Here is a 23,252-nt window from a genome sequence, read left to right as displayed (position 1 = left end):
TGCAAAGTAATGCACATTGGAAAACAATCCCAACTATATGTACAAAATGGGGTCTAAATTAACTGTTACCACTCAAGAAAGATCTTGAGTCATTGTGGATAGTTCTCTGCAAACATCCACTCAATGTGCAGTGGCAGTCAAAAAAGCTAACAATGTTCGGAACCATCAGGAAAGAAATAGATAATAAGATAGAGATATTATAATATTTTCTGTATAAAATCCATGCTACACCCACATCTTGAATACTGAGTGCAGATTTGGTTGCCCCATCTAAAAAAAAGCTGTATTGGAATTGGAAAGGGCTAGAAAAGGGCAACAAAAATGATTAGGTATATGAAACAGCTTCCATATGAGGAGAGATTAAAAAGACTTGGACTTTTCAGCTTAGAAAAAAGAGACAACTAAGGGGACATTTTACAGACCTCTATCATATCTTGACTGGTGTGAAGAAAGTGAATAAGGAAATGTTATTTACTCCTTCATGTAACAGTAGAACTAGGGATCACCTAATGAAATTGATAGGCAGCAGGTTTAAAACAAACAAAAGGAAGTATTTCTTCACACAATGCAGTCACCTTGTGGAACTCTTTGCTAGGGAATGTTGTGAAAGCCAAAACTAAAATAGGGTTAACACAAAACAAAACAAAAAAACGAACTAGAAAAATTCATGGAGGATAGGTTCAATCATTGGCTACTAGCCAGGATGGGCAGGGATTCAATCACATGTTCTCAGTGTCTCTAGCCTTTGTTTGCCAGAAGTTGGGAGTGGACAACTGGGGATGGATCACTCAATGATTGCCTGTTCTGTTCATTCTCTCTGTCTGAAGCACCTAGCATTGGCCACTGTCGGAAGAGAGGATACTGGACTAGATGGACCATTGGTTTGACCCAGTATGGCCATTCTTATGTGCAGATGATGCATATTTGTGTGTTCCTGGAATCACTAGGGGATGATTTAATGCAAATAGGAGTTTGGCCTCCTGGAGAATAGGGGGAGGGACTGGTTTTACTTTTTTCCCCAGGATGCTGGGAACAAAGCAAGTCTTTTGGTATAAAATACGGAGTTTAAACAGACTCAGGGACCTTCTTTCTGATCCAGCAAATGGACATGAACTTTGGTCCTAGGGAGACCTCAAACCTTGGGGAAGGATTGGAAGGACTTTGGCTTACCAGAGTCCCATAAATTGATGGGTGATTTCTGGTACATTTAGTAAATGTATAGGATCTTTTATTAATACATTTTCTCCATAGGGTTTTTGTCCTTAAATAAATATACTGCATTGAAAGAAGCTATGTGGTAACTTCACTGCTGGTGAGTGGTAGCTCACGGTCTGTGCCCTCAGAGAGAAAGCAGAGTGCAGCTGCTGACCTTTAGGCAGGCTAACTTGCTGGGCATATCACAATGTATGGCAGTGGGCTATGCAACCTCAAAGCCCCCAATCACAAAGGAGAGGGAGAAGAGTCTTGCTCAGGTACAGATGATGGCTAGAGACTTGTGACCTGATTGGAGTGGACTCTGAAGGGGGGCGTAAGGGGATACAGGTGCAGATACCCTAAAACAGTGACAGAAGAACTTTTGTCTGCAGAAGCAGAGGGTGATACTAACAGACAAAGTGGCCCACACACTAAATCTAAGGAGCCAGCATGTGGCACAAGAGTCACTATCCAGACTTTTGTGACATATAGACCTTGATCCTGCAAAGCTGCCATCAAGATTAATGGTGCAGAATCAGACCCCTGACATCTACTGTCCTGGGAAAGATGTCTCCCATGATCTATCCTGCAATCAGGTCTCATGTACTGTAACTGGAAAAAGAACCCATTTCACCATTCTACATTAATACAAGGCAGATCATGCAGGTGCAGATTTTACTGAACCAGCTGTATGGTGCAATGCCAATTGGATACTGGGATAGTTACCTTTTAAAAATAATTGGCCAGCAGTGTTTGGCTTGCTAAACTTGGGTAGTATAGATACAGCATTAGTAGTAATCAAGCTATGAATTTTAGTGACAACAGTTATACACACTTCCCAAATCATCACAGTCTTCTTTGCATTGTGCAATTCAAATATTCAGTTTTGCAGAATTCCCTTCCACACATGGATTAATGCACTTGATTTGGGAAACTTATTTCATGCCACCATGAAGATAACCAATGGAACTGCTGTATCTTTACAGAGAATTTAAGCAGCCTTAAAATAAAAATCTTACAGGAGAAATTATACAGATGCTCACATTAAACAATTCTCCTATTTGATTGAAGGAGGTGGAAAGAAACTGCCAAAGAAGGAACCGTGCTCTGAAGCATAGCTTCATGGGGCCAAATCCTCAGCTCCTTTCAATCAACATAGCTCCACTGAAGCCAATGGCACCACCAAGTGAGGATCTAGACCACAGGATTCAACAATGTCACCCTACCCATAGTGCTCTTTGCAGGGGGGAAATGAACTGTGCTTTCCCCAGGCCACTGGGAAGGAGAGAGTCTCCCCAAGGGCAGCAGAAAACGCCAGTGGCACTGGGCCAGCTGCTGCTCTTTGTGAATTCTGCACTGAAGGGTGATTTTTCGTTTTCTATGCCCAATGCTCCAGAAAAGCCCCAGCCCATGAGAACTGTGTTTTCCACGGGCGCTACACACTTGGAGGCAGGCAGCAGGCCAGACTCAACCATCAAAAGGGTAAACAGACAAGAAGGGAGAGTAACTCAAGTATTTTCAAGACGCCAGTAAAAATAGTAGTTAAATTAAGGGGAGCGGGGAGAGTAGAGGGCAGATCCCTATCTCTGCGGGGGGAGGGGAGGAAATCAGAGAGAGAGCTCCCCCTTCCCTCCTGGTCTTGGAGGAACAACTACCTCCTGGGCCAGTGGAATAAGAGCTTCCCCTCCTGTTTCAGTCTATATCAATCATTGGATTGAAAGTGACAAATAAAAAAAGCAGCTGTCCTGGGTCTAGGTGCCCTCATCTGCTCAATGAAAGCTACCACATATATGTAATTCCAAATCGCAAACAGTAGCACCTGCCTCTTCCCTTCCATATACAAAACATCAGGCAGTGAAACCGTATTCAAGCCAAAAATCTCCTCATCCCACTAATGAAACCCTGCCGCCAGCCAACAAGCCCTCTCCAAGAAGATAGCATTTGCAGCAAGCTTGGAAAGCCAACAAAGAAGAGCCATTTTGGATTCAGAGAGGCAAGCAAATTCCAAGGTAGAAAGGCCCTGACAGAAAATTCACCCCATTAAGCCATTCACACTCATGAGTCTTCAGCTTCAGAGCCTCTGGTTATCTCAAGTGCAGTAGCAAGACATGAGGACAGAGTTGTCTCTCAGGTGAGTCAGGGCTGGAGCGACGGGGAAAAGTCCAAGCTGGTACTGATTAGGGTACATTTACATAAAACAAAGAGGCAAAAAATGATGCATGTAATTTTTACATACAGCTCTGTGCGCGCACATAGGCTGGTACAAAAAGTGACAGTCACTCAAAAGGACTAAACGTAATAATTTCACTTTATAGTTCAGCACAGTTAGCAATTTAGGGAATTATCTGCATTACCTACACTACCAGTAAACAAGAGACTTAGAACAGAAAAAGGTGGAAAATTAATGAATTTGTAAGCTCTGGGCTTTTGGGGACTTTAGTGATATACGGAACTGTCTAATCTCTGCATGCCTTTTCTATTCCAACTGATCTATTTCAGGTTTGTTCTTTTATCATGTATTACACTTAGATTGTGCTTTCTGTATAACCCCTCACCCACACATTCATTTTAACAAAAATCAATAAAGTCTGCTTTAACTCGATGCTCCAAAGTACAAGGTCTTCCCTTTTCTTGGTGTGTTCATTCGACAGGGTCACTCCTGTTTCTTTACCAATTACAAGCCACCTTGTTAATTGTGAATCCAGTCTTTCTTCCAGATATCAGCCATTCTGCAAGCTACATTTGGTTAAAACAATTAGAGATGATTGCCAGGGCTGATTCACTGATGGACATTCGAGTGGGAAGTCTGAAAGCATGTTGTCAACTGCCTATTTCTTCAGAACCCTGGGTGAATCGCATGAGGGGGAAAGAAAGTCACATGACTGCAACAGAAACATTGCTCAGTGTAATGATTATTTGCCTGTAAACATTTTAACACACTAACCTATGCTGCACACTCTGAATAGCCAGCCTATTGTTTTGAATGCAAAAGGCCATGTTAGAAAAACGCTGCCATAAATGCACACAAACAAGCACATTCTAGGTAAAGAGTGATTTATCTTTTGATGTACCTTTCTGCCAGGCTGCTTATAAATATGCATTGCAACACGTAGTCCTTTTTCAGTCCCCAAACCCTTCTAAACGGCTCTTTACAAAAAGATTAATCTTTTTTAAAGGGCTTCAGCATTCCCATTCATTCATTTGCTAAACCCATATTGGCAAAATACCTATTTTCTCTAAAATATGGTCTTCCCAGACTCCAGTGGATCTGCACGGTGTATTGTAGTGCTGTGGAACAAAGAGGCGGAGCTAAAGTTACTCTGGAATCCTGAATAGAAAATTATCTTATTTTTCTGGATTCTTTCTCAACTTTCAAAATGTTTTAATATAGGTTAATATTCTCCTCTCTGAGAGAATTGGTACCTATATTGCATCTACTCGCTTTTGTTTTTTACTGTGTTCCAGGATCTCCTTAGACAGACGTTAATGTTGTGTTACCATAATCTTATAGCATAAAAGGTATAATACAGTGACCATCACAAATAGTAATTATGTGGCCAGGGTTCAGTACACGAACATCATGGTCACTAATGAGGATTGAACCCAGCATTTTTAGTCCCCCAAAATACAGGATATTACCACGTGATAAAGGAGGATTCCAATTACCGTGAGTAAGTAGCTGGCTGTTCTTAGTCACTAAAGCCAGCCAGTATAGGGAAACAATTGCTCATTAAGACAGTATACTTTTTGTATAACTTATACTGTGTTTCCCTAGCCCGCCGCTCACCTTGTTAGAGAAGCTAATAGCTAGCTTTTGAAGTCTACAGGAATTTGAGTCCCATTCACAGGTACCACTTTGTCATGAACCATGGGTGCCCATGCATATATATGGGCAATATAGTCCAAGAAGACTAGAAACAGGATCTAGAGTCCAAACCTCTGCTTTCAAGCTAAAAAGAACAACTTTGGCTGTGAGTAAGCAGCAGGTTGTTATGGTCAATAGGACCAGATACAAGCGCACTCTGTGATCATATACATTATATTTATCTGTGTAGTACAATTCCGTCACACTCAGCTTGGCACTTTGACCTCACATCAGTATCTCTCTCTACACTTGCAATAAGATTGTTTCAACAGTAACAGCCTCAGAATGGAACTCACACAGTGAATTCACCATCTCATGCAGTAATGGCCTCATAAGAGGGTGAAAGTCTAATTTGCACAGTGAAATGATTGTGCTATGCTAATGACCATTTCAGACACTAAATTATTAAGATGTCTGATACAAAAACAAAAAACAACAATGATTTTGCATTCCTCTTTGACTTTGAATTCCCTGGTGAGAATACTCACCATGGACACAATACAACAACAACAACAACAACAAATTCTGTAGCTACCTTCTTACTAGGAATATATTTTACTTTTATTTTCTTTGTGTTGCAGTGGATTTTGTTCTGTTATATCATATTCTGTCTGGATCTCTTCTCCTCAGTTTTCTGTGGGAGTCAGTATCTGACTTTTCCCTCACTAATTTTTCAATAATGTTTAAGGACCAAAGTCTATTCTCATCTAGAGTCAATAGCAAAACTCTCATTAACTTCAAAAGAGCAGGGCTGGGCCCAAGCATTCTTTCAGTTATGCACTTCAGTTGAAGTGTGTGCTAACCCAAGTGTTTGCTAACCCAATTTCACTTTCACCTTCATTCACTCATTCCCCTTCTCTCTCCTTTCCTTTCACTCTTGTCTATTTCCCCATTCATTTTCTACCCATATTCACCACTTCCTGCCCCTCCATTCCCTTTCTTTCTCCCACTACAGCCCATGGATCTAAATGTGGAAGAGGGTTGGAATTACTTCAAGTCAAATTTGCAGGACCTATCTAAAGCCTGTATCCCAAGGAAGGGGAAAAAATTCATAGGCAAGAGTTGTAGACCAAGCTGGATGACTAAGCATTTCAGGAAGGTGATTAAGAGAAAGCAGAAAGTCTACAAGGAGTGGAAGATGGGAGGGATCAGCAAGGAAGCTACCTCTTGGAGGTCAGAACATGTAGTGATAAAGTGAGAAAGGCCAAAATCCAAGTAGAGTTGGATCTTGCAAAGGGAATTAAAAACCAATAGTAAAAAAGTTCTATAGTCACATAAATAGGAAGAAAAAGAAAAAAAGAAGTGGGACCACTAAGCACTAGGGTGGGGTGGAAGTTAAGAATAACCTAGGCATGGCTGAATATCTAAACAAATACTTAACCACTATCCCCAAACTCATCATTAGCCTCATTAAAAATGGAGGAAAAGTGACTAATGGGAACGAGGATATGGAGATAGGAATTACCACATCCGAGGTAGAAGTCAAATCTGAACAGCCTAATGGGATTAAATCGGGTGGAGGGGCGGGGGCTGAATAATCTCCACCCAAGAATATTAAAGAAACTAGTACATAAAAATCCTTTTTAATGGGCTTGCAATTTCAATGAATCTGTAAACTCATGGGTTATACCATGTGACTGGAGAATTGCTAACATAGTTCCTATTTTTAAGAAAGGGGGGAAAAAGTGATCTGGGTAACTACAGGCCCGTTAGTTTAACCTCAGTAATATGCAAGGTCTTGGAAAAAAATTTGAAAGAGAAAGTAATTGAGGACATTGAGGTTAATGGTAAGTGGCATAAAATGCAACATGGTTTTACAAAAGATTGATCTGGCATGATCTTCTCAAAAAAGGAGGTCTGATAGATAACAGATTTTTTTAGACAAAGGGAATGCAGTGGATCTAAATTACCTAGATTTCAGAAAGTCATTTGATATGGTTCCACATGGGGAATTATTAGTTAAATTGGAAAAGATGGGGATTAATATGAAAATTGAAAGGTGGATAAGGAACTGGTTAAAGGGGAGACTACAATGGGTCATACTGAAAGGTGAACTGTTGGGCTGAAGGGAGGTCACTAGTGGAGGTCCTCAGGAATCGGTCTTGGGACCAATCTCATTTATCCTTTTTATTACTGACCTTGGCACAAAAAGTTGGAATGTGCTAATAAAGTTTGTGGATGACACAAAGTTGGGAGGTATTGCCAATACAGAGAAGGATCAGGATATCATACAGGAAGATCTGTAATAGGAATAGGATGAAATTTAATAGTGGAAAGTGCAAGGTCATGCGTTTAGGGACTAATAAAATAATTTCTGCTATAAGCTGGGGATGCATCAGTTGGAAGTGGCAGAGGAAGAGAAGGACCTGGACATACTGGTTGATCACAGGATGACTATGAGCCACCAATGTGATGTGGCTATGAAAAAAGCCAATGTGGTCCTTGAATGCATCAGATGAGGTATTTCCAGCAGAGATAGAGAGGTGTTAGTACCATTACACAAGGTGCGGGTGAGATCTCATCTGGAATACTGTGTGCAGTTCTGGTCCCCTATGTTTAAGAAAAATAAATTCAAAGAGAGAAGGGCAGAGAAGGGCTACTAGGACGATCCATGGAATGGAAAACCTGCCTTATGAGCGGAGACTCAAAGAGCTTGACTTCTTTAGCCTAACCCAAAACGAAGGTTGAGGGGAGATATGATTGCTCTCTATCAATACATCAATACCAGGGAGGGAGAGGAATTATTTAAGTTCAGCGCCAATGTGGACACAAGAACTAATGGATATAAACTGGCCATCAGGAAGTTTAGACTTGAAATTAGACGCAGGTTTCTAACCAAGAGAGGAGTGAAGTTCTGGAATAGCTTTCCAAGGGGAGCAGTGCAGGCAAAAAACCTAGCTGGCTTCAAAGCTGAGCTCGATAAGTTAATGGAGGGGATGGTATGATGGGACAGCCAAGTTTGGCAATTGACTGATCTTTTGACTACTGATGGTAGATATGCCAATGGCCTCTGAAGGGATGTTAGATGAGGTGGGTTCTGAGTTATTACAGAGAATTCTTTCTTGGGTGTCTGGCTGATGAGTCTTGCCCACATGCTCAAGGTTTAACTGATCGCCATATTTGGGGGTCAGGAAGGAATTTTCCCCCAGGACAGAATGGCAAAAGCTCTGAGGGTTTTTCACCTTCCTCTGTAGCATGGGGCATGGCTCACTTGCTGGTGGATTCTCTGTACCTTAAAGTCTTTAATCCATGATTTGAGTACTTTAAAAACTCAGTCATAGGTTGGGGTCTATTACAGAAGTGGATGGGTGAGGTTCTGTGGCCTACTTTGTACAGGAGGTCAGACTAGATGACCATGTTGGTCCCTTCTGACCTTAGAGTTTATGAGTCTGGGACTATGGTCTTCTCCTGCTAGGACCAGCTCTGTTCACAACCTATAAACAGTGTGCCTCTTTATAAACCAAAGCACTGGAGTGAGAGAAGTGGCAATAAAGCTTTTTTTTTTTTTTTTTTTTTTAAATGGGAAGCTGATGGGATTGGTAAAAGCCTCCTATGGAGAAGATGCAAGGAGCAGAAGCAGCCTCTTGGAGGGGACAACAAGGAGAGAGAATGAAGTTAATCTCTCTCTGGGAAATACTTGCTTTCCCTCTACAAATGTGCAAGGCCAGCATGGTCTGCCAAACAGTGAGAGTGAGTGAATGTGTATGTACTTGTATGTGTACAGTTGGGGCCTGAGGCAGTGTGACAGCCACCATCCCGGATGACATACCAGGGATTGGCCAGAGACTTCCAGAGCTGAAAACCGTGAGTTGCTGGAGCTTCAACTAAAGAGGAAACTGGGTACTGTAACAACTTATAGCCTCTTGATATCAGGACAAAGGGGACCTAGAACACATGCTCAGTAGTAGGAAGAATCCTGAGGTCCTGCTGTAACCTTTCTCTAGCATCTAGTGCTAACACCTATTGGCCACACTGGACAAGTTTCATAGTGTGGCCAAGACTCAGACTCACCTGCAGTGAGTTGAGCTCTAGAAGAAATTTGACTGCCTTTCAACCCCCCTCCCCCCCCCCACACCCTCCCAATTTTTTTTTTTTTTTTTTTTTTAAGAAATTGCTTATACCCAGCAAAGAACAAGTAGGGTGGTTCATTGCTATAACTTTGTCATTAAGCATAAAGTTACTAAATACAATTAGCATCAGTAGCAGGATAATTTTCATTAATCTTCCAACTGCATGTTCCCTTTTCCCCCAAGCGTGAGGCTCTCTGCAAAGTGCATTTACCTCTTTTGGATACAAAGAAAGGCATGCAGCTGAGCTGGTTGGAGAACAAGGCTCACTTTGCTGGGAAGGCTAGAAGACACAGACCAGTTTGACATGGAGGGAGCCTGGGAGGACAGAGGATCAATATACTGGAGGGTGAAGGGCTGATTAGGAGTTTGCTTGGGGCCGTGGGCAGATGGAAGGGGGAAATCTAGGATCAATTTGGTGCGTGGGAAGGAGGGCTAGTTATGAATCTGCTGGTGGGGGACAGATGCTTGATTTACCATATAAGAGCATGGGGGTGCAGAGAGAGATGCAGTGTGCAAAGAATGAACTGATTTACATCAGTGTAAGTCTACAGAGACTCAGGCCAATAAATTTCAATTTGATTAACCGTTAATGGAAATGTGATGGGAAAAATATTACATAAAAATCAAACACTTGTGTTTATGGTACCTTCACTCTGGGCTGGAGGGGGACTGGAAAAAATGGCAGCAGTTGGAAGGTGCAGGGGGCAGGAGGTTAAATGGAAAAGAGGATAAACAACTTCATTTAAACAACTAAGTGGTGCCAAAAAGCAAAGCTATTGGGGAAAAAAAAAATCACTACTGACACTTATAAACATGAACCACATGTGATCTTTGGAGCCCAGGCTTTGGATGCACATTTGCTGGTGCATGAATAGAATTTAATGTGCCCCTGGCAAGTTATTGTAGAAATCCAAACAGCCAGAAGGTGGCTTCCTTTTTGTTTTCAATTTTGTCTGCCATTTTTGCCTATAATCACCCAAAATGCAGAAAATTGCACTTGGTGTTTAAAAGTTTGAATGGGGCGTCCGGAGACAATTGTTATTGTTTCTCCCCAGCGTCTCCACTTCTGTTTGCCAGGCTCTCAGCCTGAATTCAGGAGTCCAGCTCCATAGTCTGGGTTCTAGCCACTGACTAGACAGACCATGATACTTTCTAAATAATTTCCTCCTTGACGGTGAATTAATGAGTAGCAACGCCAGCTTTTTAAATGTGGACAAAGTTTGTTGTGGATAAAATTAAAAAAGGATTGTAAAATGCATTGCAAGTGTCCAAAGAGAATCACAATATGCACTGTGTGCTTTACAAATGGTACAGTATTTAGTTAAGACTATACAATCTGTCTCCACTGCAGCATTGTATGGGAAGCTGTCTTACACTCTCCCCAGGAGAATCAGGCAATGAGTCCCCATGTGGATTTTCTCCCGCTACTATTCAATGAATTCAGTCATTCAAATCATAATACATTACTGATGGGTACTTGAATCTGCAGAGTGGATAGAGCTGTAAACTAGTAAAAATACAGATTAAAATAGCAAGTGCTCTTAAAGAGAAGAATTGATCCGAGGGCACTGCTGTGGCAACTAAATGGTTTTATTTAAGGAAAAATTGAAAAAAAGTGTCAAGTGTTCCAAGCTCCATTTCTCCCTGGTTGACTGTCCAATTGAGGACAGAACAGAGGTGGCACAGAGTGCACTGCAATGCATGCCAGTAACACTTCACAACCTATAGCCTTTTCCACCCAAGCATCTCTCAGTGCTTTAGGGACTCGTGAATTAAGTCTCACAAAAATCTTTGTACAGTGTTGTCTGGTCCCCATTTTCCAGCTGATAAAACTAAGATGCAGAGAGACTGAGGTTTAGGTTGGGCCTTGGAGGCAGAGCCTTCCTTGGATGAAGCTGCACCAGAGGGAGCCCTGAAGGCATCCTCAGGGAGGCAGACTTCCTCAGGAGCTCTGCGGGGAAGCCTGCAAGCTGCTACTCCCTTTAAAGCATATATCCAGCCAGCACTCTTGATCAGAGGATGGGAGGAACAGTCATGACTTCTACTCCCCACCCTTCTCCTTTGTTCCATTCTGCACTCTCCCTTGTGAGTTCAGGGACTGCCATTCTGCTCCACACTTACTTTAGCTGTGCAGGGGGAGAAAAGGAGGATCTCTGCACAGCGTGCACCCACATAAGGGCTAGAGTCTGCCTGACACTAAGCCATTTGCCAAAGGTCACAGGAAGTTTAAGGCAGAAACAAAACCCAGGTCTCTTGATTGTCCTGTATTTAAGACAGAGCAGTGACAACTTTTACTTGCAGTTCCAATGGAACAACACAGGCCATTTGCAGAGAAAGCAGACATGGCCACGAGCTGTGGGATGGGAATTTTTTTTTTTTTTTTTAAATAAAATGTGAGTGAATTCAGTGCGTAAGAAGAGTACTGGGGCCTGAAAGGGACAGCCCTGCCACCTGAAATGCAGTGTCTGTCCAAAGAACTGATTCCATGTTAGCACGGCCAACAACAATACAAGCCACGGTGGCACATGAAGGGAAAAGGAGTAGCCAGGTCTCCTTTCAGAAGGAATCCTCAACAGCTCTTTAAAGACAGCAAAGATGACAATTCTGATATGGACATATGCCACCAGGAACTGAATTAAGACGAACAACTCTTATTACATCTGCTATTAAATACCTTTTCAGCAAAACAACATTCAGCTTCTTGTATCTTTAGCTGACTTTGAGCTGGCACTCTGAGCTTAAGAGTCTCCACAGCCAATGCCTTGAGCCACCCAAGCCTGAATAGCGTCAAGCCCATTGATCTTTTCACTGATTTTTACCTTTCAGTGTGATCTGGAATTTTTGCTAAGGCATGCAATTTTTTCCTCCCAAGCAAAAAACCAGCCTATTTACAAATGAAATGGCCTCCTTTTCAAGCAAAGGTAGCACTTGCAGCAGAAACTGATTTTCCAGGTTTCAGCTCTGAAAATGATTGTCAAAAATCACATATAAAAGCTAATTTTGAGGGGGAAGGGGAATTTGTCAATTTCCCACAGCTCTAGTAGGAAACTTTGGTCCCATCTCTGTCCACATTCTCAAATCCCACATTGAGGAGCAGAGTTTAAGGCCCTAAATAGAGCCGAATGAAACCATACATTCCTGCTGTTCTGCCTTATTATACACTGGCAGTACTGGCAGCTGCAACAGCTCTGTCAGAAAAACTGATTCGTATGCAAAGCCATTCAGAGACTAAGACATTTTCACAGACATGCCTGCTGCTGCTGTTGCTAGCTTACCTCTCTGAGGAGTGGAGCAGAGCAGAAGGGGATCAGTGCTGGAATATGGCAAAGAGAGAAGACTGGCGGAAGGGGGGAGAAAGGAAAAAAAAAAAAAAAAGATAACAAGGGAGAAGTAAAAGATGTGGGAAGGAGAAAAAAAAAAAAAAAAAAACAGGGGAAGAACCCCCCACAGCCCCTCCCACAAAGCTGCACTGTCCACTCTTTCCATTTCCCTGCATAACTAACTTCCATTCTTCTTCAACAACAATATAGTGCAATGTCTCCCCTTACTCCCAAATCCACAGCTACCAATTTTAGGACCCCACTTGCTCCTAAAGACTTCAGCATTTATTTTTCACTTAATTGTGGTTTCAAATAGGAAGTCTCACATGTGGACTTTTCAGGATCAAAGCTGCACTCTTCGAGTCAAGGAGGGTTTCATCACAGACGTCCATGGGAGCAGAATCCAGCCCCAAGAGAGGATCATCATTTATTTGTATTACGGTAGCACCCATAATTCCGCATCAAGAATCAGAGCCCTGTTGAGCTAGGCACTGCACAGACAAGAGACAACAAAATGATCCCTGCTGTAAAGAGCTCAGTCTAGGTTTACGACAATGTGTGACAGGCAGATGAAGTAGACACATTGAGGAATCAGGAATGGAAGGTCAATGCACCAGCACACTGAACACATTTTGCAGAGTCAATTTCCCAGCTGTCCATTTTCCAGTTATTACCACCAAGCCATTTTTTTTTGCAGACGTTTCTGCAGAGGCAAGTTGAAGGAGAAGATGGCGTCTCTCTGGATTGTTACATGGAGTTTTTCCACAAGCATAAGGGATTGCATAGAAGAAAACATGGAGGGACTTGCAAAGACAGGAGAATAACATTTTGAATGGCACAGGTAAATGTGGCGATAAGGATGTGGCAAGATGATCATTGCCAGTGGGATACCTGCTGCTCTTCTTGGCCAGCTAATCCAGTGTTCCCAGTTCCCTAACCCATTTTGCAATTCTGAATTAGGGCAAGAGGTTTTGTTCCCATTACTTGGAGAGAACTCTGTGTCCATTTTTAATGGTATTCAGTACAATGCAAAGAAATTAAATGTTTTTTAGGACAGCCAATTTTATTTTAGGGGACAAAAGTGGGTTCCTCTTCCCGCCCCACCCCATTGTTCATATTGAGACTGAAAAACGTTGTTTGTCCTAACTCCTATTTTTGCAACTGTATAGGAACACCATGGAGTAGATGCACACAGTGTATTCCTGAACTTCCAGACTATACAGCCACCTAAGTGTTTGCTGGTGCAGGTTTGGTAGGGCTTTTCACCTATATTTAGGTTCCAAACTTCCATAACATGATATTAGGAGCTGGACACATGCCACTAACCTAGGGTGACCAGATAGTAAGTGTGAAAAATTGAGGCAAGGGTAGGGGGGTAATAGGCACTTATATAAGACAAAGCTCCAACTATTAAGACTATCCCTATAAAATCTGGACATCTGGTCACCCTATACCAACTATTTTACCAAATTAACTATTTGTTAAACCACTCCCTGGAAGTTTATTCTACAGTGAACTGTAGGGAATATGTCGCAGTTTCTTCATCACCTTTTCAGTAAGCTCCTGCTGGCTCACGCTGTGCTTGTGCCAGTTTAGTGCCTGCTTCTGTTCCTTCTGAAGTGAAAGATAAAAGTGCCCTCATTTCAGTGGGTGAAAACCTGAGCCCCTGGTATACAGAAGAGGGGCCCCATTTTGTGAGATGCTGAGTGCCCTCAGTGACCATCTTGCCATACCAAACACTAGGAGTCTGGTCCAGCTTCCACGGATGTCAATAGCAGGCTTTCCATTGACTTCAGTGGAAGCTGGGTCAGGCCTACAGAGTTTTTCAGAAAGAGACAAGAGTATTGCTACAACATCCTGAGCAAATCAGCTTCCACCAGGACAGGTGGCAGCACTAGGATTCCATACTGCTTACCAGCTGCTTATCTTGGCACATCCACATCTCTTTTCTCTACATAAATCAATAGACATATCAATGCTGCTAAGGTTTTCGGGGTTCTAAGTAGAGCTACGAGAATAACTGATTTTTTGGTTCAATGGCCAAACTGCAAAGTTAAAAAAATGGTTTCGAGTCAAGCCAATAAAAACTGCAAACAAATATGAAAAATCAGTTTGAGGCATTATTTTTTTTAAATGGGGAATTGCAGAGTTGAAGACCAAAACCGCCAACTATAGGAGTTTGCTGAGAAGGTGTTTGAACATGACTGTGTCAACTTGGCAAAATGTTAAATAACTGGAAACACATTGATTTAAGTTTCCCAAGCACATGTTGACTTGATTTGGACTGATGAAGCCATACAAACTGTGAAAGATACATTGTATGCAGGCTTTTACTTTACATCCCCCTAGGCACAAACTGACAGATTCAATACTTGTAATATGGATCGCTGATCAAGGGCCCAGTTTTTCAAAGGGCTTCCTAAAATGTCCCCCAAAAAACCTGCATTGGCAAGGTAGAAGGTATATTTAGCACACAAATATGATTATTCACTTGTGCAAATAGATGCATTCACAAAGTTTGCAGGCAAAGCTCAGAAGACTCTGAGGATCTGACCCTAAATTTCCAAATGGTGTAAACTGATATCTCCATTTGACTTAAACTGAACTATTCAAATTTACACAGCTGAGGATCCAGACCTTACATTTCACTGTACTACCTATCTTTGAATTTTATTCTGCTACCTATCACCACAGCATCTGAGCACCTCCCATGTAAAACAGCAATAGCAAAATCCTAGTAGACTTTAAGCAGTCTCTGGCATTTCTCCCTTTTTGAGTTAAAAATTCTGCTTGCAGTAGAGTTTTGTTTTTGATTTTTTAGATTTAGTAATACATTTGTTTAGGTTGATTTGTTTCAGGGTAATTTTTATTATTTTAGATTTGTTGGGTAGAATGGAGTGTCAGGGTCACTATCATGGTAGAAAAACCTTTTCAAAGAGGAAGGCTTTTCTATTAGACAGTATGTGCTGAGATCAGACTTCTCAAACGAAACTTTCTAGTACTTATGAACAGTGCCATAGCCACTTTGAAAGCAGTCCCATCCAATCAGATTTTAAGCAATTCATCCCACATTTTTATCAGCCTCTTTTTCGCTTGTGACACAAGGCCTACCTGTGTCAACCACAGACCCTGACAAAATAATCAGTTCTGGCTATGCCTCTGCTTATGCAGATGATAGAAATTTTCCTTCATAGAATCTGCATCACTGTCTTCTGGCAAAAAGCCTTAGATAGGGAAACATTGCAAGAGATCTAACCAAACTGATGATCAAGAAGAAGATTTCAGCTTGAAAATTGATAACAGATTTTTACAAGCCTCCAAGGACATTACCAGTGATCTATTATGCTACCAAATATTCTCTCTTTTTGCTTTCAAATTCAGAAACAATTTACTTTCAGTGAGGAAGTCTCAGCAGAGATGATGACAATGTTAATGCCTATCAAAGTGGAGCATGCTATAGACAGAATAGTATTGGATCCCTGACGTATTCTAGATTATGAGGGACCAATGCAGGACAAAATAATTTCATATTCATGTGGTGCTTTTATATAACATTTAATAGCTTAGTTTGTAGGTCTTATTACCAATAAGAAAGGGAGCCTTGGCTTAGAACTCCCCCCAGAAAGATAACCTTTCAACTGATTATTCTGCAGTAGCATCTAGAGGGCCAAAAATGAGGCCTCATTGTATTAGGCACTTCACTAACCCATAGTGAGAGTCCCAGCCCCAAAGAACTAACAATTTAAATAGAAAATGCATATAAAGCAAAGCTTAACACTATTGCATTCCTACACTAACTTACCCTCTGTCAATGCAGCTTGAATGTGGACAGACATGGCTATTGTTTCTGTGGGCTGGTCCACACATCTCCTGTCGACTGCTGGTGGTTACGCAAGCTACATAACGTATTTACATTGATGTACCATGGTGACTTCACAGTGCTGCATCAACAGGAAATACAGCCGTACTCCTTTCAGGGAGGTGGATTACCAGCGTCAACTGGAGAGGCCATCTGAGATCAATTGAGCGGGTCTACGAGACCTGCTCAATCAATCCCACTGCATCAATCGCCATGGAGCCCACAGTGTAGACATACCCTGACACACTAGTGCAACTAGTCCACCCAGGAAAAAAAAAATTTACACAATGCCCATGATGTGCCTCCATGGTCAAGTCTCTATCCAGCAGAGCAGACATGGTACATCACACACTCCTCCTGCATTACCAGGAGATTTTCCACCACTGTAAAGTGTGCCATACTCAAGCCTGTTCCCAAACAGGAAGACCTGGGGCAATCAGATACTCAATGGTTTTAATCACAAACTTCTCAGTAATCTGAAGCAACAATAGGAGATTATATACTGGACATCTGTTGTCTGCCCCATCACTTGATGCTGATCATCTGGCTGATTACCTCTAGTAGTAGCTAGTAACCCACCCTCTTTGGAAAAGCTTTAACAGTCTCCAACAGTAGACCCAACTCTTTTCCCATTTATGAGCCAGAAAGAACATATGTCCAAAGCAAAGGCTGTGGCACAAGGTATTCCAAAGATCTAGTACCTCAGAAAGGACAATGGCCTAAATACAGGAAAAGAGGACTTAAAATCCAGTTGATTTAGACTGATGTTATCATGTTGTGTTTGCACATTAGACCCAGATGACGCTCCATGGGGAGGGAAGTAATCGCCAGTGGCTAGGAATTTGCACCATGTTTTAGTCTTCCCATAACAGGCTAGAAGAGGTGACAGGATCAGCATTACTGTAGGTTGCTATATTCCATGCTAGTGTTAGCTGGGAAATTCTGTGATGAGCAGTTATCGACTAGCCCAATCCTCCCACCCTCAAACAGGCTCTCTTCACAACTGCAGAACCTTGGTCCCATGGAGTTTAGGGGAGGTGTAGAAGGGTGGATTAACTGCTGGAGTGCCTGCTCATGGCTAGGAATGGTGTAGCAGGTTCTCCTTGTTTAGCGCTCCCTGACAATGGCCATGCAATGGTCTGCCTCATCACAGGACTCAGTCCTCCAGACAGGTTGCATTAAGTCCCACCTCTTCCAGGGTAACAAAGTCCAACAAAAACAAATATCTGATCCCTCCATCTGGTCTCCTGCCCTCAATCTGCCCAGTGGTCCATACACTCTTTTCTCATGGCTTCCAATAGCCCATATCCCTTTCTCCGAGGCTTTATGCCACTTTACCAGTGGCTGGGAGGGTGGCCCAGGCTCACAGTCTACATTGGGTTCAAGTGCAGGGACCCTAGGACAGGCAGACAAGGTTCACACCAGCAGACTTCTTGCTGCCACCCACTTTCCTAGGTTTCTTCCTATCAAGCCTGTCAGCAGGCCTTTCCCACAGCTTTGATAAGTTCACCCTTCTCTCAGGGGCAGGACTCACAGGGCTGCCCCTAGAATCCCCCCATGAATCCCCAACTAAGAGTATAAACAAACCAACTTCTGCCTTCCTCAGGCTTGGCCTTTCATGCCTCTTAGTGGTCCCTTGCTCTGTTCCTCAACTGAACACGCCCAAGGCTCTCTCACTGAACCCTAGATCCTGCCTTTTTAATCAGGGCCCCCCACCACTGGAGCTTGCTTCACACCAGTGATTGACAGGAGACCAGAAGGGAGACAGAGCAGCTTTCTCTACTCAAGTGAGGAACCCAGGACCCAATTCTTCCTCTACATTTCCTCCTATACCCTCCCTCAGAGATTGACTACAGCATTTCTCCCTATAGCCTCCTGCTCTGTGCTTCCTCTCTTTATAAGAACCACCCAGCTTCTTCCCCAGCTGCGAGTATGACAGGCCAACCATCCAGGTACAGCCAAGTAGCATAACTGACCTCCCAGGCCCACATTAATCCTTTCATTGCCTACGTGAGATACACAACCCATCCCAGGAGGACATTCAGTAAACATCTACAGCTTCTTTGTGTTTCATATACTCACCCTGAATACAGTTGGCTCCCTTCTGCTAAAGTGAATGTAGGAGAGAACTGGGGTCCAAACGCCCATGTTAACCTTTAACCCAAAGACAGAGCAATCCCCACCTGCAACTTGGAGCGTTCCAGTGTATTGGTGGTCTTGATTCTACACAGGTTTGTTTATATAAGCCATGCATTCAGTGAGTAGCACTAGGTGGCTTGTCCAGTTCACACTATAATGTACATGGCCTTGACACTGGGATTACTGCAGGTCCCCAAATATACATCTTGATATGCATTATTTATTGCAAAGATACAAATCATCCTAGTTATGGCCAGTTGTTTGCTGTGGTCATCATGAAATCAGATAAATTGACAGCTGAACGAGAAGTGTCTCTCCGTTGTAGAAGGCAGATTTTAAAATACAGATATACTATTAAGAGACATTTTATGGGGCTCATCACCCTAGTATGCAGGTGCCACACAAGCATTTAGCAAAGGTAGGGAAGTATTCTCACCATTTTAAAGATAGAGAAATGGTACAGAGCTGAAAGCCTACATTTCTGAGCCTGTCTAATAATTGTGGGTACCTGACAGGAGATACCCAGGGTGTGATTTTCAGAAGCATGAGCACCCACAACTCTGGTTTAGTCAATGAGAGCTGAATTCATTGCACCTCTGGCAAGTCCAAAATGTCGTAGCCATACCACTACTAATGCGGCAGGCAACTCTCTCTATTAAGCAGAACGCCCTGGAAATGCAAAAGTAAAGCATAAAATCTCCTTCACTGAACAAGTGGCAGACAGCATCTAAGGAGGGGGGGGTGTGGGGGAAGCCATTGATTTTAGCAAAGGTTATGTCTAAAATCAAACTATACCTGCAGTGATATGGAAACGGTGTCTTCAAAACACAGCACAATTTATTCATTACTCACAGGTACACAGCATTTAGGAAAATGGGTTACCACAACACAAGTGGCGGTGTGCCTGAGGGTAATGAATACATTGTGTTGTGTTTCGAAGACACTGCCTTATCACCCTCCTGTGATTTGACTTCTGGCAGGCAGGCTGCTTAATATGACTCAGGTAATCTGAGGGGCATAAGATATTTATAAAACATGGTATTCCGAACTCCCTCATTCACCACATCCAGACAATTTGTTTGACCCTATAAAAATGTGCTTTGCTGTTTAATCCCAGTATCTCTGCATTGATGCTGGACAGACTAAAGACAAGAGTTTGAACAAATACAACTTTCCTTTCTTTAAATCAGTGGGCCAGATCCCCCTTCCTGATAAGGTCGCCAGGTGCCACTCCTGTAGAGCAATGCAGCCTTAAAGCTGGTCTAAGAGGCCAGCTGGGGAATCTCTGGGTTGAAAATAAACTGGCACAACTTGCTCTATGGAGTATGCTAGATAGGGAAGAGACATGGCAGGAGAGCACCGTGCTTCAGCAATGCCTGATCAGAATGACAGCCCCTTCAGGGTCATTGCAGCTAGCTGTCAGTAAAGCCTCAATGGAATTTGCCCCCAGCAGTCATGGGGATCAGGGAGCACAAAAGTAGTCTCTGCACTGAGCACAACTAAGCCAGTTAGAGTTACACCAGCTCTGTAATACACATGCAACACATCATTCTTCAGCTCTCTTTGCTCCGTCTTTGTGTTTAAAAAAAAACCCCACACACAGATATTTGTTTCCACATAGCCAGCTGTTTAATTACATGATAGCTAGTAACAAATACCATTTCCTCTTTCCTGCTGGAGTGCCACTGAAGAGTTAGTATAGCATAGAGAGCTTCCTTACATTTGATAGATATTCCAATGTATTGCACGCCTTTGGAATTCAATAGAATAAATTTCATTGCTTCAATTACATCTGAGAGACAGGGATTAGAGGGCCCAATACCTAAAATTTAATTATGCTGCTCTGGGTCCCTTCTGTAAGGGATAAAACTACTTTTAGTCAATCTTATTTTAAGAGTCTCAACTACATTACATTTCATTTCAATCCAGAAGATAAATATTTGTTTGGATGCTTTAGGAAAGTTAATGTTTTTTCCTGTCTCAGTATATAGTCTAAAAACAATTTTGAGATGAAAAAAATACTGAATCCGCAGTTTGGCCTCAATAAAAAGTGACTTCTAGACTATGCATCACATACCTTAAAGTAGCCCATCTGTTTTCCTGAGTTTTCAGCAAGGGACCAGGATGAGGAAGGCTGGTACTTGTGGGTGGGCTGGGGAATCATTGGGGTTTTATTTTCAGTTTTGGTTATTTTCTGGGTTTGAGGGAATGGATTTAACCTTGTTTGAATGACTGTGGGGTTTTGTTCTGGTCTAAAATAAAAATACATGTCAAAAGCCCATAGGAGCCAAACCCAGACTCACTGATGTCAGGTAGCAAGACTCCCATTTGCTTCAAGTGATGTCTTTAACTGTTCTGGGTTACGCTCTTGGTTTCTAGGACAGCTGTCATTCTTGGTTTTGTTTTTTTAAACATCCAAATCACGGAGAATCCTCTCATTGTGGTTTTGTCACGCATGGAGGAATGGATCAAAATATAAATAAAGCAGACATGGGGATCTATTCTCCTTATGTTTACACCTGAGTCGCACAGTATAACACCATGGACTTCATCACTTATTCCTGATTTACACCATTTTAACAGAACATTGAATCAGGCTCATAGATTTGATATGTCCATATAAGTAACAGATCTGTAGGAAGGTGAACTCACCAGTGGCACACCTCCTCATGGCTGGGCATGATGTAGCAGCTCTTTCCTGTCTAACACACCTGCTTACAGTCACTTCGCTCCTGTGGTGGGCCACATCATCTCCCAGCTCAACCCTCTGTCCAGGTCACTTTTTAGTACTATCCCCTTTCCAGGATATTCAGGTCCCAAATCCACATGGAACAATAACCAATATTGGGGATTACTAAGACAATTGCTGTAGACCACTCAAAGAAATTTCAACTCTAGTACTTCTAGTCCCAATACTTCACCAAACCCTGTCTCGGGCTCACCACAGCACAAGTGCCTCAGCTCCCGCTGTCCTTGTACTTCCTCACTCTCAGCTCCATACTGAGCCACTTTTTGGGCCCACTGCAGTGAGAATCACCATTTCCAGCAGACTTTGCCTTTTAATCGTCCATACCCAGGGTCTACCCTGTCTCCAGCAACCTCCCCTGACACACTCAGCTTTCCAGGCTTCCCTTCCAGGTCCCATGCCCTCTTTCCTCAGCGTTTCTTGCTGGGCATCAGTCTCATCCCTGCAAAGTTTTTCCTTGCTCTTATTTCAGAGCGCTGCCCCTCCCAGCGCTTCCTCCTTGGAATCTCCCTCCCTCATGGGCACCATTCCTGTAGCACCACTTCACAGTCCCCTGAACTCCAGCCCAAATGCCCCTTACACTTTACCATCACTACCTTTCGGGCTTTACTGTCTCTGGCTTCCTCCTGGTTCAGGATAACTTACCTCTGTTCCCAGGCTTCAGGGCCCCCTAGCTTCCCAGGCTTCTCTCAGCTTTTAGCCCAAGAAAAGGAACACCCAACTACTTCTACATCTGACTGTTTTCTGCTACCGTCTTTATGAGGCCCCAGCTGGCTTTGATCACTAATTATGCCTAATGGGACTCAGTCTCCAGTTAAACCATGGTTAACCAGTGTGGCATTTGTATACCTGACCCCATTCCCTGCTACTACAGTGATTTACTGTACCTACTAGCAAATCAACTACACGCAACCCAAAAGCAATTACTTGACTTTTATTGCTAATTGCATTGGCAGCTAAAATCTCAGTTGTCCAAAAGCAGCTAAGAATTAGTGTCTTCACAACAAATGACCAAAGACAGCAGTCCTTGCTTAGCCTATAAACTCTCTGGGGCAGGGAGCATCTTTTTGTTCTACGTTTGTACAACACCTAGCACCTCGGTGCTACTACTCAGCAAATAATTAATACCTACAGAAGGATAAACTCAGTGATATTTACAATACACAAGTACACAGAGCCATGGGATCATTTTTGCAGATTATAAAGAAATGAACTAGATAAAAATCCCCATTTGCTCTATGGATAGATCGGAAAAAGCAGCAGTGTCAGGAGTTGAGGCTGAAACACAGTCTTCGCTTGGTCAGAAAGGGAACCTGGCAAGGAAGCAGAGGAGGCAGCTGCTTTGCTTCCAAATTTACCTGGAAGCAAATGGTGTTGAAAAAAAATTGGAAAAAGGTGAAATCCTCTCCACTGCTACATGTGGCAAGCAGAGTCTTGGAAAGCTACCAGACATGCCAGTGGGAGCATAAAGATGGCTACAAACTGCTAGACAAAGTCATTCAAAAATTTCTAGACCACTGTGACCCATGCACATTTTCCTTACAAAATCCAGCTGTGAGATGAGCTGATGGACATTATGCTACAGACCCATGAAATCAAGCTAAGGGAATCTGAACAGTTATCACAGTATTATTTATGTGTATTGCAGTAGCACGTACAGGTCCAGTCAATGAGCAGAGCCTCACTCGGGTAGGTAGTGTATACACATAACAAAAGAGACTGTCCCTGCCCGAAAGAAATTAGACACCTACTTATTGGCAGAATTGCTGATAGCCAAAGCTGCCCTTCATTCTGTTTTATTATTGGCTGTTAATAGCATGTGATTGTTATTTTGGACTGATTCTTTTATTATTAGCATTAGATTTTTAACAAAACTGAACAAAAAAGGAGGGGCAAAGGAAAGATATAACAGGAAACACACAATGGGACATGGGTATAAACTTTTGTAACCCTGGTCCACTTCAGGGACTATGGCTAGGAAATACAAAGCAGTCTCTTACTAGCCTGCCTGTGTGTTATCCTTTATTACACAGACTTGTTTGAATGTATGAATGAATGA

Source organism: Emydura macquarii, unplaced genomic scaffold (genome assembly GCF_026122565.2).
Source record: "Emydura macquarii macquarii isolate MOO-44397 ecotype Brisbane River unplaced genomic scaffold, CSIRO-AGI_Emac_v2 contig_2676, whole genome shotgun sequence".
NCBI lineage: Eukaryota > Metazoa > Chordata > Testudines > Chelidae > Emydura > Emydura macquarii.
The sequence above is the reverse complement of the archived record's forward strand: the minus strand, read 5'-3'. Positions refer to the sequence as shown.